This window comes from Borostomias antarcticus (assembly GCF_949987555.1).
Source record: "Borostomias antarcticus genome assembly, chromosome: 27".
Taxonomy (NCBI): domain Eukaryota; kingdom Metazoa; phylum Chordata; class Actinopteri; order Stomiiformes; family Stomiidae; genus Borostomias; species Borostomias antarcticus.
In genome coordinates, this window is record NC_140260.1 from 3,435,419 (window position 1) to 3,447,948 (window position 12,530).

Genomic DNA, 12,530 nt, shown 5'->3' on the forward strand with positions numbered 1-12,530 from the left:
GTGGCGCTATAAGTATGAAGCAATACTGACACATAGATGTGTTCAGGACAGAACCGTCATATTGCGTGAGATATATCGGACGAATTGGATAATGTATGGAGGAGTTATGAGGACTTCCTGTTTCACCAATAGGTGGCGCTATAAGTATGACGCAATACTGACACATAGATGTGTTCAGGACAGAACCGTCATGAAGCGTGAGATATATCAGACAAATTGGATAATGTATGGAGGAGTTATGAGGACTTCCTGTTTCACCAATAGGTGGCGCTATAAGTATGATGCAATACTGACACATAGATGTGTTCAGGACAGAACCGTCATGAAGCGTGAGATATATCGGACAAATTGGATAATGTATGGAGGAGTTATGAGGACTTCCTGTTTAACCAATAGGTGGCGCTATAAGTATGACGCAATACTGACACATAGATGTGTTCAGGACAGAACCGTCATGAAGCGTGAGATATATCGGACGAATCGGATAATGTATGGAGGAGTTATGAGGACTTCCTGTTTCACCAATAGGTGGCGCTATAAGTATGATGCAATACTGACACATAGATGTGTTCAGGACAGAACCGTCATGAAGCGTGAGATATATCGGACAAATTGGATAATGTATGGAGGAGTTATGAGGACTTCCTGTTTAACCAATAGGTGGCGCTATAAGTATAACGCAATACTGATACATAGATGTGTTCAAGACAGAACCGTCATGAAGCGTGAGATATATCAGACAAATTGGATAATGTATGTAGTAGTTATGAGGACTTCCTGTTTCACCAATAGGTGGCGCTATAAGTATGAAGCAATACTGACACATAGATGTGTTCAGGACAGAACCGTCATATTGCGTGAGATATATCGGACGAATTGGATAATGTATGGAGGAGTTATGAGGACTTCCTGTTTCACCAATAGGTGGCGCTATAAGTATGACGCAATACTGACACATAGATGTGTTCAGGACAGAACCGTCATGAAGCGTGAGATATATCAGACAAATTGGATAATGTATGGAGGAGTTATGAGGACTTCCTGTTTCACCAATAGGTGGCGCTATAAGTATGACGCAATACTGACACATAGATGTGTTCAGGACAGAACCGTCATGAAGCGTGAGATATATCGGACAAATTGGATAATGTATGGAGGAGTTATGAGGACTTCCTGTTTCACCAATAGGTGGCGCTATAAGTATGACGCAATACTGACACATAGATGTGTTCAGGACAGAACCGTCATGAAGCGTGAGATATATCGGACAAATTGGATAATGTATGGAGGAGTTATGAGGACTTCCTGTTTCACCAATAGGTGGCGCTATAAGTATGACGCAATACTGACACATAGATGTGTTCAGGACAGAACCGTCATGAAGCGTGAGATATATCGGACAAATTGGATAATGTATGGAGGAGTTATGAGGACTTCGTGTTTTATGGCGAAATGTCAAACTTTGGCAGGGCGCCACGGCAAGGGTGTTTGGTGAAAACTCAATTTTTTTGATAACTTTTGATCACAAAGGTCTTAAGATGAAGCTGACCCGATATGAAGTTGATCGGATGAAATCTGTAGGAGGAGTTCGTCGAAGTACGAGGCATGGAAATGGTCAAAACAAGGACAAAATGGCACATTAAGAGCAAAATGGCGGACTTCCTGTTGCATGTTGGGTATAGCTCCAAGAGACATTTAAGTGTGGCTCGATGAAATACATATGCCCACCGAATTTCGTTAGCCTACATCAAACTGAAAGGTGGGGCTCGCCATTTTAAACTTTCCAGGGGGCGCTCTTGAGCCGTTTTGCCACGCCCATTTCCGTCACCCATGAATTATCAAATTTTTCACCGGGACTGACGTATCTGCAAAGTTTCATCCGTTTTCATCGATGTTCAGGCCGCCTAAAAGGCATTTGTTTGGAGTAAAGGAGAAGGAGAATAATAATCCTTCGAGTTTCAATAGGGCCTCGCACCGCCAGTGCTCGGGCCCTAATAAGGAGAATAATCCTTCGAAATACAATAGGGCCTCGCACCGCCAGTGCTCGGGCCCTAATAATCCTTCGAGTTTCAATAGGGCCTCGCACCGCCAGTGCTCGGGCCCTAACTAGTGCTGCGAGCAGCAGTGAGCGGGCCCTCGCACCCCACGCGTGTCGGGGTGCTGCGCCGTTAAAGGCTGTGCTATTTCGGTGTGCAGTATTGAGAGAAACTTCCTGTCACCAGTAGGTGGCGCTCTAGGTGTGACTCAATACCGAAGCATAGTTGTGTTCAGGACGGTACCTTGATGAAGCGTGAGAAATGTTGAGTAAATCGGATGACGTATTTAGGAGTTATGAGGACTTCCTGTTTCACCAGTAGGTGGCGCTGTAAGTGTGACTCAATACCGACACATAGATGGGTTCAGAAGGCCACCTTCATGAAGCGTCAGCAATTTGGTGCAAATCGGATGATGTATGCAGGAGTTATGAGGACTTCTTGTTTCACCAATAGGTGGCGCTATACGTATGACGCAATACTGACACATAGATGTGTTCAGGACAGAACCGTCATGAAGCGTGAGCTATATCGGACAAATTGGATAATGTATGGAGGAGTTATGAGGACTTCCTGTTTCACCAATAGGTGGCGCTATAAGTATGACGCAATACTGACACATAGATGTGTTCAGGACAGAACCTTCATGAAGCGTGAGATATATCGGACGAATTGGATAATGTATGTAGGAGTTATGAGGACTTACTGTTTCACCAGTAGGTGGCGCTGTAAGTGTGACTCAATACCGACGCATAGATGTGTTCAGAATGCGACTTTCATGAATCGTCAGCAAATTGGCGCAAATCGGATAAAGTATGTAGGAGTTATGAGGACTTCGTGTTTTATGGCGAAATGTCAAACTTTGGCGGGGCGCCACGGCAAGGGTGTGTGGTGAAAACTCAATTTTTTTGATAACTTTTGATCACAAAGGTCTTAAGATGAAGCCGACCCGATATGAAGTTGATCGGATGAAATCTGTAGGAGGAGTTCGTTGAAGTACGAGGCATGGAAATGGTCAAAACAAGGACAAAATGGCACATTAAAAGCAAGATGGCGGACTTCCTGTTGCATGTTGGGTATAGCTCCAAGAGACATTTTAGTGTGTCTCGATGAACTACATATGCCCACCGAATTTCGTTCGACTACATCAAACTGAAAGGTGGGGCTCGCCATTTTAAATTTTCCAGGGGGCGCACTTGAGCCGTTTTGCCACGCCCATTTCCGTCACCCATGAATTATCAAATTTTTTACCGGGACTGACGTATGTGCAAAGTTTCATCCGTTTTCATCGATGTTAAGGCCGCCAAAAAGGCATTTGTTTGGGGAGAAGAAGAAGGAGAAGAAGGAGAAGAATAATAATAATAATCCTTCGAGTTTCAATAGGGCCTCGCACCGCCAGTGCTCGGGCCCTAATAATCCTTCGAGTTTCAATAGGGCCTCGCACCGCCAGTGCTCGGGCCCTAATAATAATCCTTCGAAATTCAATAGGGCCTCGCACCGCCAGTGCTCGGGCCCTAACTAGTGCTGCGAGCAGCAGTGAGCGGGCCCTCGCACCCCACACGTGTCGGGGTGTGGCGCCGTTGAAGGGTGTGCTATTTCGGTGTGCAGTACTGAAAGAAACTTCCTGTCACCAGTAGGTGGCGCTCTAAGCGTGACTCAATACTGAAGCATAGATGTGTTCAGGACGGTACCTTGATGAAGCGTGAGAAATGTTGAGTAAATCGGATTACGTATGTAGGAGTTATGAGGACTTCCTGTTTCACCAGCAGGTGGCGCTGTAGGTATGACGCAATACTGACTTACAGAAGTGTTCAAGATGCGACCTTCATCAAGCATGAGCAATTTGGAGTAAATCGGATAACATATGTAGGAGTTATGAGTACTTCCTGTTTCACCAGTAGGTGGCGCTGTAAGTGTGACTCAATACCGACGCATAGATGTGTTCAGAAGGTGACCTTCATGAAGCGTCAGCAATTTGGTGCAAATCGGATGATGTATGCAGGAGTTATGAGGACTTCCTGTTTCACCACTAGGTGGCGCTATAAGTATGACGCAATACTGACACATAGATCTGTTCAGGACCGAACCGTCATGAAGCGTGAGATATATCGGACAAATTGGATAATGTATGGAGGAGTTACGAGGACTTCCTGTTTCACCAATAGGTGGCACTATAAGTATGATGCAATACTGACACATAGATGTGTTCAGGACAGAACCGTCATGAAGCGTGAGATATATGGGACAAATTGGATTATGTATGGAGGAGATATGAGGACTTCCTGTTTCACCAATAGGTGGCGCTATAAGTATGACGCAATACTGACACATAGATGTGTTCAGGACAGAACCGTCATGAAGCGTGAGATATATCGGACAAATCGGATAATGTATGGAGGAGTTATGAGGACTTCCTGTTTTACCAATAGGTGGCGCTATAAGTATGACGCAATACTGACACATAGATGTGTTCAGGACAGAACCTTCATGAAGCGTGAGATATATCGGACGAATTGGATAATGTATGGAGGAGTTATGAGGACTTCCTGTTTCACCAATAGGTGGCGCTATAAGTATGATGCAATACTGACACATAGATGTGTTCAGGACAGAACCGTCATGAAGCGTGAGATATATCGGACAAATTGGATAATGTATGGAGGAGTTATGAGGACTTCGTGTTTTATGGCGAAATGTCAAACTTTGGCGGGGCGCCACGGCAAGGGTGTTTGGTGAAAACTCAATTTTTTTGATAACTTTTGATCACAAAGGTCTTAAGATGAAGCTGACCCGATATGAAGTTGATCGGATGAAATCTGTAGGAGGAGTTCGTCAAAGTACGAGGCATGGAAATGGTCAAAACAAGGACAAAATGGCACATTAAGAGCAAAATGGCGGACTTCCTGTTGCATGTTGGGTATAGCTCCAAGAGACATTTTAGTGTGGCTCGATAAAATACATATGCCCACCGAATTTCGTTCGCCTACATTAAACTGAAAGGTGGGGCTCGCCATTTTAAATTTTCCAGGGGGCGCTCTTGAGCCGTTTTGCCACGCCCATTTCCGTCACCCATGAATTATCAAATTTTTCACCGGGACTGACGTATCTGCAAAGTTTCATCCGTTTTCATCGATGTTCAGGCCGCCTAAAAGGCATTTGTTTGGAGTAAAGGAGAAGGAGAAGGAGAAGAAGGAGAAGAAGGAGAATAATAATCCTTCGAGTTTCAATAGGGCCTCGCACCGCCAGTGCTCGGGCCCTAATAACTAGGGCTGCGAGCAGCAGTGAGCGGGCCCTCGCACCCCACGCGTGTCGGGGTGTGGTGCCGTTAAAGGGTGTGCTATTTCGGTGTGCAGTACTGAGAGAAACTTCCTGTCACCAGTAGGTGGCGCTCTAGGCGTGACTCAATACCGAAGCATAGATGTGTTCAGGACGGTACCTTGATGAAGCGTGAGAAATGTTGAGTAAATCGGATAACGTATGTAGGAGTTATGAGGACTTCCTGTTTCACCAGAAGGTGGCGCTGTAAGTGTGACTCAATACCGACACATAGATGGGTTCAGAAGGCCACCTTCATGAAGCGTCAGCAATTTGGTGCAAATCGGATGATGTATGCAGGAGTTATGAGGACTTCCTGTTTCACCAATAGGTGGCGCTATAAGTATGACGCAATACTGACACATAGATGTGTTCAGGACAGAACCGTCATGAAGCGTGAGATATATCGGACAAATCCGATAATGTATGGAGGAGTTATGGGGACTTCCTGTTTCACCAATAGGTGGCGCTATAAGTATGACGCAATACTGACACATAGATGTGTTCAGGACAGAACCCTCATGAAGCGTGAGATATATCGGACAAATTGGATAATGTATGGAGGAGTTATGAGGACTTCCTGTTTCACCAATAGGTGGCGCTATAAGTATGACGCAATACTGACACATAGATGTGTTCAGGACAGAACCGTCATGAAGCCTGAGATATATCGGACAAATTGGATAATGTATGGAGGATTTATGAGGACTTCCTGTTTCACCAATAGGTGGCGCTATAAGTATGACGCAATACTGACACATAGATGTGTTCAGGACAGGACCGTCATGAAGCGTGAGATATATCGGACAAATTGGATAATGTATGGAGGAGTTATGAGGACTTCGTGTTTTATGGCGAAATGTCAAACTTTGGCGGGGCGCCACGGCAAGGGTGTTTGGTGAAAACTCAATTTTTTTGATAACTTTTGATCACAAAGGTCTTAAGATGAAGCTGACCCGATATGAAGTTGATCGGATGAAATCTGTAGGAGGAGTTCGTCGAAGTACGAGGCACGGAAATGGTCAAAACAAGGACAAAATGGCACATTAAGAGCAAAATGGCGGCCTTCCTGTTGCATGTTGGGTATAGCTCCAAGAGACATTTAAGTGTGGCTCGATGAAATACATATATGCCCACTGAATTTCGTTCGCCTACATCAAACTGAAAGGTGGGGCTCGCCATTTTAAACTTTCCAGGGGGCGCTCTTGAGCCGTTTTGCCACACTTATTTCCGTCACCCATGAATTATCAAATTTTTCACCGGGACTGACGTATCTGCAAAGTTTCATCCGTTTTCATCGATGTTCAGGCCGCCTAAAAGGCATTTGTTTGGAGTAAAGGAGAAGAAGAAGGAGAAGAAGGAGAAGAATAATAATAATCCTTCGAGTTTCAATAGGGCCTCGCACCGCCAGTGCTCGGGCCCTAACTAGTGCTGCGAGCAGCAGTGAGCGGGCCCTCGCACCCCACGCGGGTCGGGGTGTGGCGCCGTTAAAGGCTGTGCTATTTCGGTGTCCAGTACTGACAGAAACTTCCTGTCACCAGTAGGTGGCGCTCTAAGCGTGACTCAATACCGACGCATAGATGTGTTCAGGACAGTACCTTGATGAAGCGTGAGAAATGTTGTGTAAATCGGACAAAGTATGTAGGAGTTATGAGGACTTCCTGTAAGCAGTAGGTGGCGCTGTAGGTATGACGCAATACTGACCTACATATGTGTTCAAGATGCGACCTTCATCAAGCATGAGCAATTTGGAGTAAATCGGATAATGTATGTAGGAGTTATGAGTACTTCCTGTTTCACCAGTAGGTGGCGCTGTAAGTGTAACTCAATACCGACGCATAGATGTGTTCAGAAGGTGACCTTCATGAAGCGTCAGCAATTTGGTGCAAATCGGATGATGTATGGAGGAGTTATGAGGACTTCCTGTTTCACCAATAGGTGGCGCTATAAGTATGACGCAATACTGACACATAGATGTGTTCAGGACAGAACCGTCATGAAGCGTGAGATATATCGGACAAATTGGATAATGTATGGAGGAGTTATGAGGACTTCCTGTTTCACCAATAGGTGGCGCTATAAGTATGACGCAATACTGACACATAGATGTGTTCAGGACAGAACCGTCATGAAGCGTGAGATATATCGGACAAATTGGATAATGTATGGAGGACTTATGAGTACTTCCTGTTTCACCAGTAGGTGGCGCTGTAAGTGTGACTCAATACCGACACATAGATGGGTTCAGAAGGCCACCTTCATGAAGCATCAGCAATTTGGTGCAAATCGGATGATGTATGCAGGAGTTATGAGGACTTCCTGTTTCACCAATAGGTGGCGCTATAAGTATGACGCAATACTGACACATAGATGTGTTCAGGACAGAACCGTCATGAAGCGTGAGATATATCGGACAAATTGGATAATGTATGGAGGAGTTATGAGTACTTCCTGTTTCACCAGTAGGTGGCGCTGTAAGTGTGACTCAATATCGACGCATAGATGTGTTCAGAAGGTGACCTTCACGAAGCGTCAGTAATTTGGTGCAAATCGGATGATGTATGCAGGAGTTATGAGGACTTCCTGTTTCACCAATAGGTGGCGCTATAAGTATGACGCAATACTGACACATAGATGTGTTCAGGACAGAACCGTCATGAAGCGTGAGATATATCGGACAAATTGGATAATGTATGGAGGAGTTATGAGTACTTCCTGTTTCACCAGTAGGTGGCGCTGTAAGTGTGACTCAATATCGACGCATAGATGTGTTCAGAAGGTGACCTTCACGAAGCGTCAGTAATTTGGTGCAAATCGGATGATGTATGCAGGAGTTATGAGGACTTCCTGTTTCACCAATAGGTGGCGCTATAAGTATGACGCAATACTGACACATAGATGTGTTCAGGACAGAACCGTCATGAAGCGTGAGATATATCGGACAAATTGGATAATGTATGGAGGAGTTATGAGGACTTCCTGTTTCACCAGTAGGTGGCGCTGTAAGTGTGACTCAATACCGACACAAAGATGGGTTCAGAAGGCCACCTTCATGAAGCATCAGCAATTTGGTGCAAATCGGATGATGTATGCAGGAGTTATGAGGACTTCCTGTTTCACCAATAGGTGGCGCTATACGTATGACGCAATACTGACACATAGATGTGTTCAGGACAGAACCGTCATGAAGCGTGAGCTATATCGGACAAATGGGATAATGTATGGAGGAGTTATGAGGACTTCCTGTTTCACCAATAGGTGGCGCTATAAGTATGACGCAATACTGACACATAGATGTGTTCAGGACAGAACCGTCATGAAGCGTGAGATATATCGGACAAATTGGATAATGTATGGAGGAGTTATGAGGACTTCGTGTTTTATGGCGAAATGTCAAACTTTGGCGGGGCGCCACGGCAAGGGTGTTTGGTGAAAACTAAATTTTTTTGATAACTTTTGATCACAAAGGTCTTAAGATGAAGCTGACCCGATATGAAGTTGATCGGATGAAATCTGTAGGAGGAGTTCGTCGAAGTACGAGGCATGGAAATGGTCAAAACAAGGACAAAATGGCACATTAAGAGCAAAATGGCGGACTTCCTGTTGCATGTTGGGTATAGCTCCAAGAGACATTTAAGTGTGGCTCGATGAAATACATATGCCCACCGAATTTCGTTCGCCTACATCAAACTGAAAGGTGGGGCTCGCCATTTTAAACTTTCCAGGGGGCGCTCTTGAGCCGTTTTGCCACACCCATTTCCGTCACCCATGAATTATCAAATTTTTCACCGGGACTGACGTATCTGCAAAGTTTCATCCGTTTTCATCGATGTTCAGGCCGCCTAAAAGGCATTTGTTTGGAGTAAAGAAGGAGAAGAAGGAGAAGTATAATAATAATAATAATAATCCTTCGAAATTCAATAGGGCCTCGCACCGCCAGTGCTCGGGCCCTAACTAGTGCTGCGAGCAGCAGTGAGCGGGCCCTCGCACCCCACGCGGGTCGGGGTGTGGCGCCGTTAAAGGGTGTGCTATTTCGGTGTCCAGTACTGACAGAAACTTCCTGTCACCAGTAGGTGGCGCTCTAAGCGTGACTCAATACCGACGCATAGATGTGTTCAGGACAGTACCTTGATGAAGCGTGAGAAATGTTGTGTAAATCGGACAAAGTATGTAGGAGTTATGAGGACTTCCTGTAAGCAGTAGGTGGCGCTGTAGGTATGACGCAATACTGACCTACAGATGTGTTCAAGATGCGACCTTCATCAAGCATGAGCAATTTGGAGTAAATCGGATAATGTATGTAGGAGTTATGAGTACTTCCTGTTTCACCAGTAGGTGGCGCTGTAAGTGTAACTCAATACCGACGCATAGATGTGTTCAGAAGGTGACCTTCATGAAGCGTCAGCAATTTGGTGCAAATCGTATGATGTATGCAGGAGTTATGAGGACTTCCTGTTTCACCAATAGGTGGCGCTATAAGTATGACGCAATACTGACACATAGATGTGTTCAGGACAGAACCGTCATGAAGCGTGAGATATATCGGACAAATCGGATAATGTATGGAGGAGTTATGAGGACTTCCTGTTTCACCAATAGGTGGCGCTATAAGTATGACGCAATACTGACACATAGATGTGTTCAGGACAGAACCGTCATGAAGCGTGAGATATATCGGACAAATTGGATAATGTATGGAGGAGTTATGAGGACTTGGTGTTTTATGGCGAAATGTCAAACTTTGGCGGGGCGCCACGGCAAGGGTGTTTGGTGAAAACTCAATTTTTTTGATAACTTTTGATCACAAAGGTCTTAAGATGAAGCTGACCCGATATGAAGTTGATCGGATGAAATCTGTAGGAGGAGTTCGTCGAAGTACGAGGCATGGAAATGGTCAAAACAAGGACAAAATGGCACATTAAGAGCAAAATGGCGGACTTCCTGTTGCATGTTGGGTATAGCTCCAAGAGACATTTAAGTGTGGCTCGATGAAATACATATGCCCACCGAATTTCGTTCGCCTACATCAAACTGAAAGGTGGGGCTCGCCATTTTAGATTTTCCAGGGGGCGCTCTTGAGCCGTTTTGCCACGCCCATTTCCGTCACCAATGAAATATCCGATTTTCACCGGGACTGATGTATCTGCAAAGTTTCATCCGTTTTCATCGATGTTTAGGCCACCAAAAAGGCATTTGTTTGGGGAGAAGAAGAATAAGGAGAATAAGGAGAATAATCCTTCGAAATACAATAGGGCCTCGCACCGCCAGTGCTCGGGCCCTAATAATCCTTCGAGTTTCAATAGGGCCTCGCACCGCCAGTGCTCGGGCCCTAACTAGTGCTGCGAGCAGCAGTGAGCGGGCCCTCGCACCCCACGCGTGTCGGGGTGCTGCGCCGTTAAAGGCTGTGCTATTTCGGTGTGCAGTATTGAGAGAAACTTCCTGTCACCAGTAGGTGGCGCTCTAGGTGTGACTCAATACCGAAGCATAGTTGTGTTCAGGACGGTACCTTGATGAAGCGTGAGAAATGTTGAGTAAATCGGATGACGTATTTAGGAGTTATGAGGACTTCCTGTTTCACCAGTAGGTGGCGCTGTAAGTGTGACTCAATACCGACACATAGATGGGTTCAGAAGGCCACCTTCATGAAGCGTCAGCAATTTGGTGCAAATCGGATGATGTATGCAGGAGTTATGAGGACTTCTTGTTTCACCAATAGGTGGCGCTATACGTATGACGCAATACTGACACATAGATGTGTTCAGGACAGAACCGTCATGAAGCGTGAGCTATATCGGACAAATTGGATAATGTATGGAGGAGTTATGAGGACTTCCTGTTTCACCAATAGGTGGCGCTATAAGTATGACGCAATACTGACACATAGATGTGTTCAGGACAGAACCTTCATGAAGCGTGAGATATATCGGACGAATTGGATAATGTATGTAGGAGTTATGAGGACTTACTGTTTCACCAGTAGGTGGCGCTGTAAGTGTGACTCAATACCGACGCATAGATGTGTTCAGAATGCGACTTTCATGAATCGTCAGCAAATTGGCGCAAATCGGATAAAGTATGTAGGAGTTATGAGGACTTCGTGTTTTATGGCGAAATGTCAAACTTTGGCGGGGCGCCACGGCAAGGGTGTGTGGTGAAAACTCAATTTTTTTGATAACTTTTGATCACAAAGGTCTTAAGATGAAGCCGACCCGATATGAAGTTGATCGGATGAAATCTGTAGGAGGAGTTCGTTGAAGTACGAGGCATGGAAATGGTCAAAACAAGGACAAAATGGCACATTAAAAGCAAGATGGCGGACTTCCTGTTGCATGTTGGGTATAGCTCCAAGAGACATTTTAGTGTGTCTCGATGAACTACATATGCCCACCGAATTTCGTTCGACTACATCAAACTGAAAGGTGGGGCTCGCCATTTTAAATTTTCCAGGGGGCGCACTTGAGCCGTTTTGCCACGCCCATTTCCGTCACCCATGAATTATCAAATTTTTTACCGGGACTGACGTATGTGCAAAGTTTCATCCGTTTTCATCGATGTTAAGGCCGCCAAAAAGGCATTTGTTTGGGGAGAAGAAGAAGGAGAAGAAGGAGAAGAATAATAATAATAATCCTTCGAGTTTCAATAGGGCCTCGCACCGCCAGTGCTCGGGCCCTAATAATCCTTCGAGTTTCAATAGGGCCTCGCACCGCCAGTGCTCGGGCCCTAATAATAATCCTTCGAAATTCAATAGGGCCTCGCACCGCCAGTGCTCGGGCCCTAACTAGTGCTGCGAGCAGCAGTGAGCGGGCCCTCGCACCCCACACGTGTCGGGGTGTGGCGCCGTTGAAGGGTGTGCTATTTCGGTGTGCAGTACTGAAAGAAACTTCCTGTCACCAGTAGGTGGCGCTCTAAGCGTGACTCAATACTGAAGCATAGATGTGTTCAGGACGGTACCTTGATGAAGCGTGAGAAATGTTGAGTAAATCGGATTACGTATGTAGGAGTTATGAGGACTTCCTGTTTCACCAGCAGGTGGCGCTGTAGGTATGACGCAATACTGACTTACAGAAGTGTTCAAGATGCGACCTTCATCAAGCATGAGCAATTTGGAGTAAATCGGATAACATATGTAGGAGTTATGAGTACTTCCTGTTTCACCAGTAGGTGGCGCTGTAAGTGTGACTC

At 45.4% G+C, this 12,530-nt stretch overlaps 1 protein-coding gene across 1 annotated transcript in view; it reads right to left on the minus strand.

Moving 5' to 3' along the window:
* The window catches only part of LOC311326393 (NACHT, LRR and PYD domains-containing protein 3-like), a 138,723-nt gene that overhangs the window by 31,640 nt on the left and 94,553 nt on the right, over nucleotides 1-12,530 (minus strand). The gene's annotated exons all lie outside the window — the stretch shown is intronic.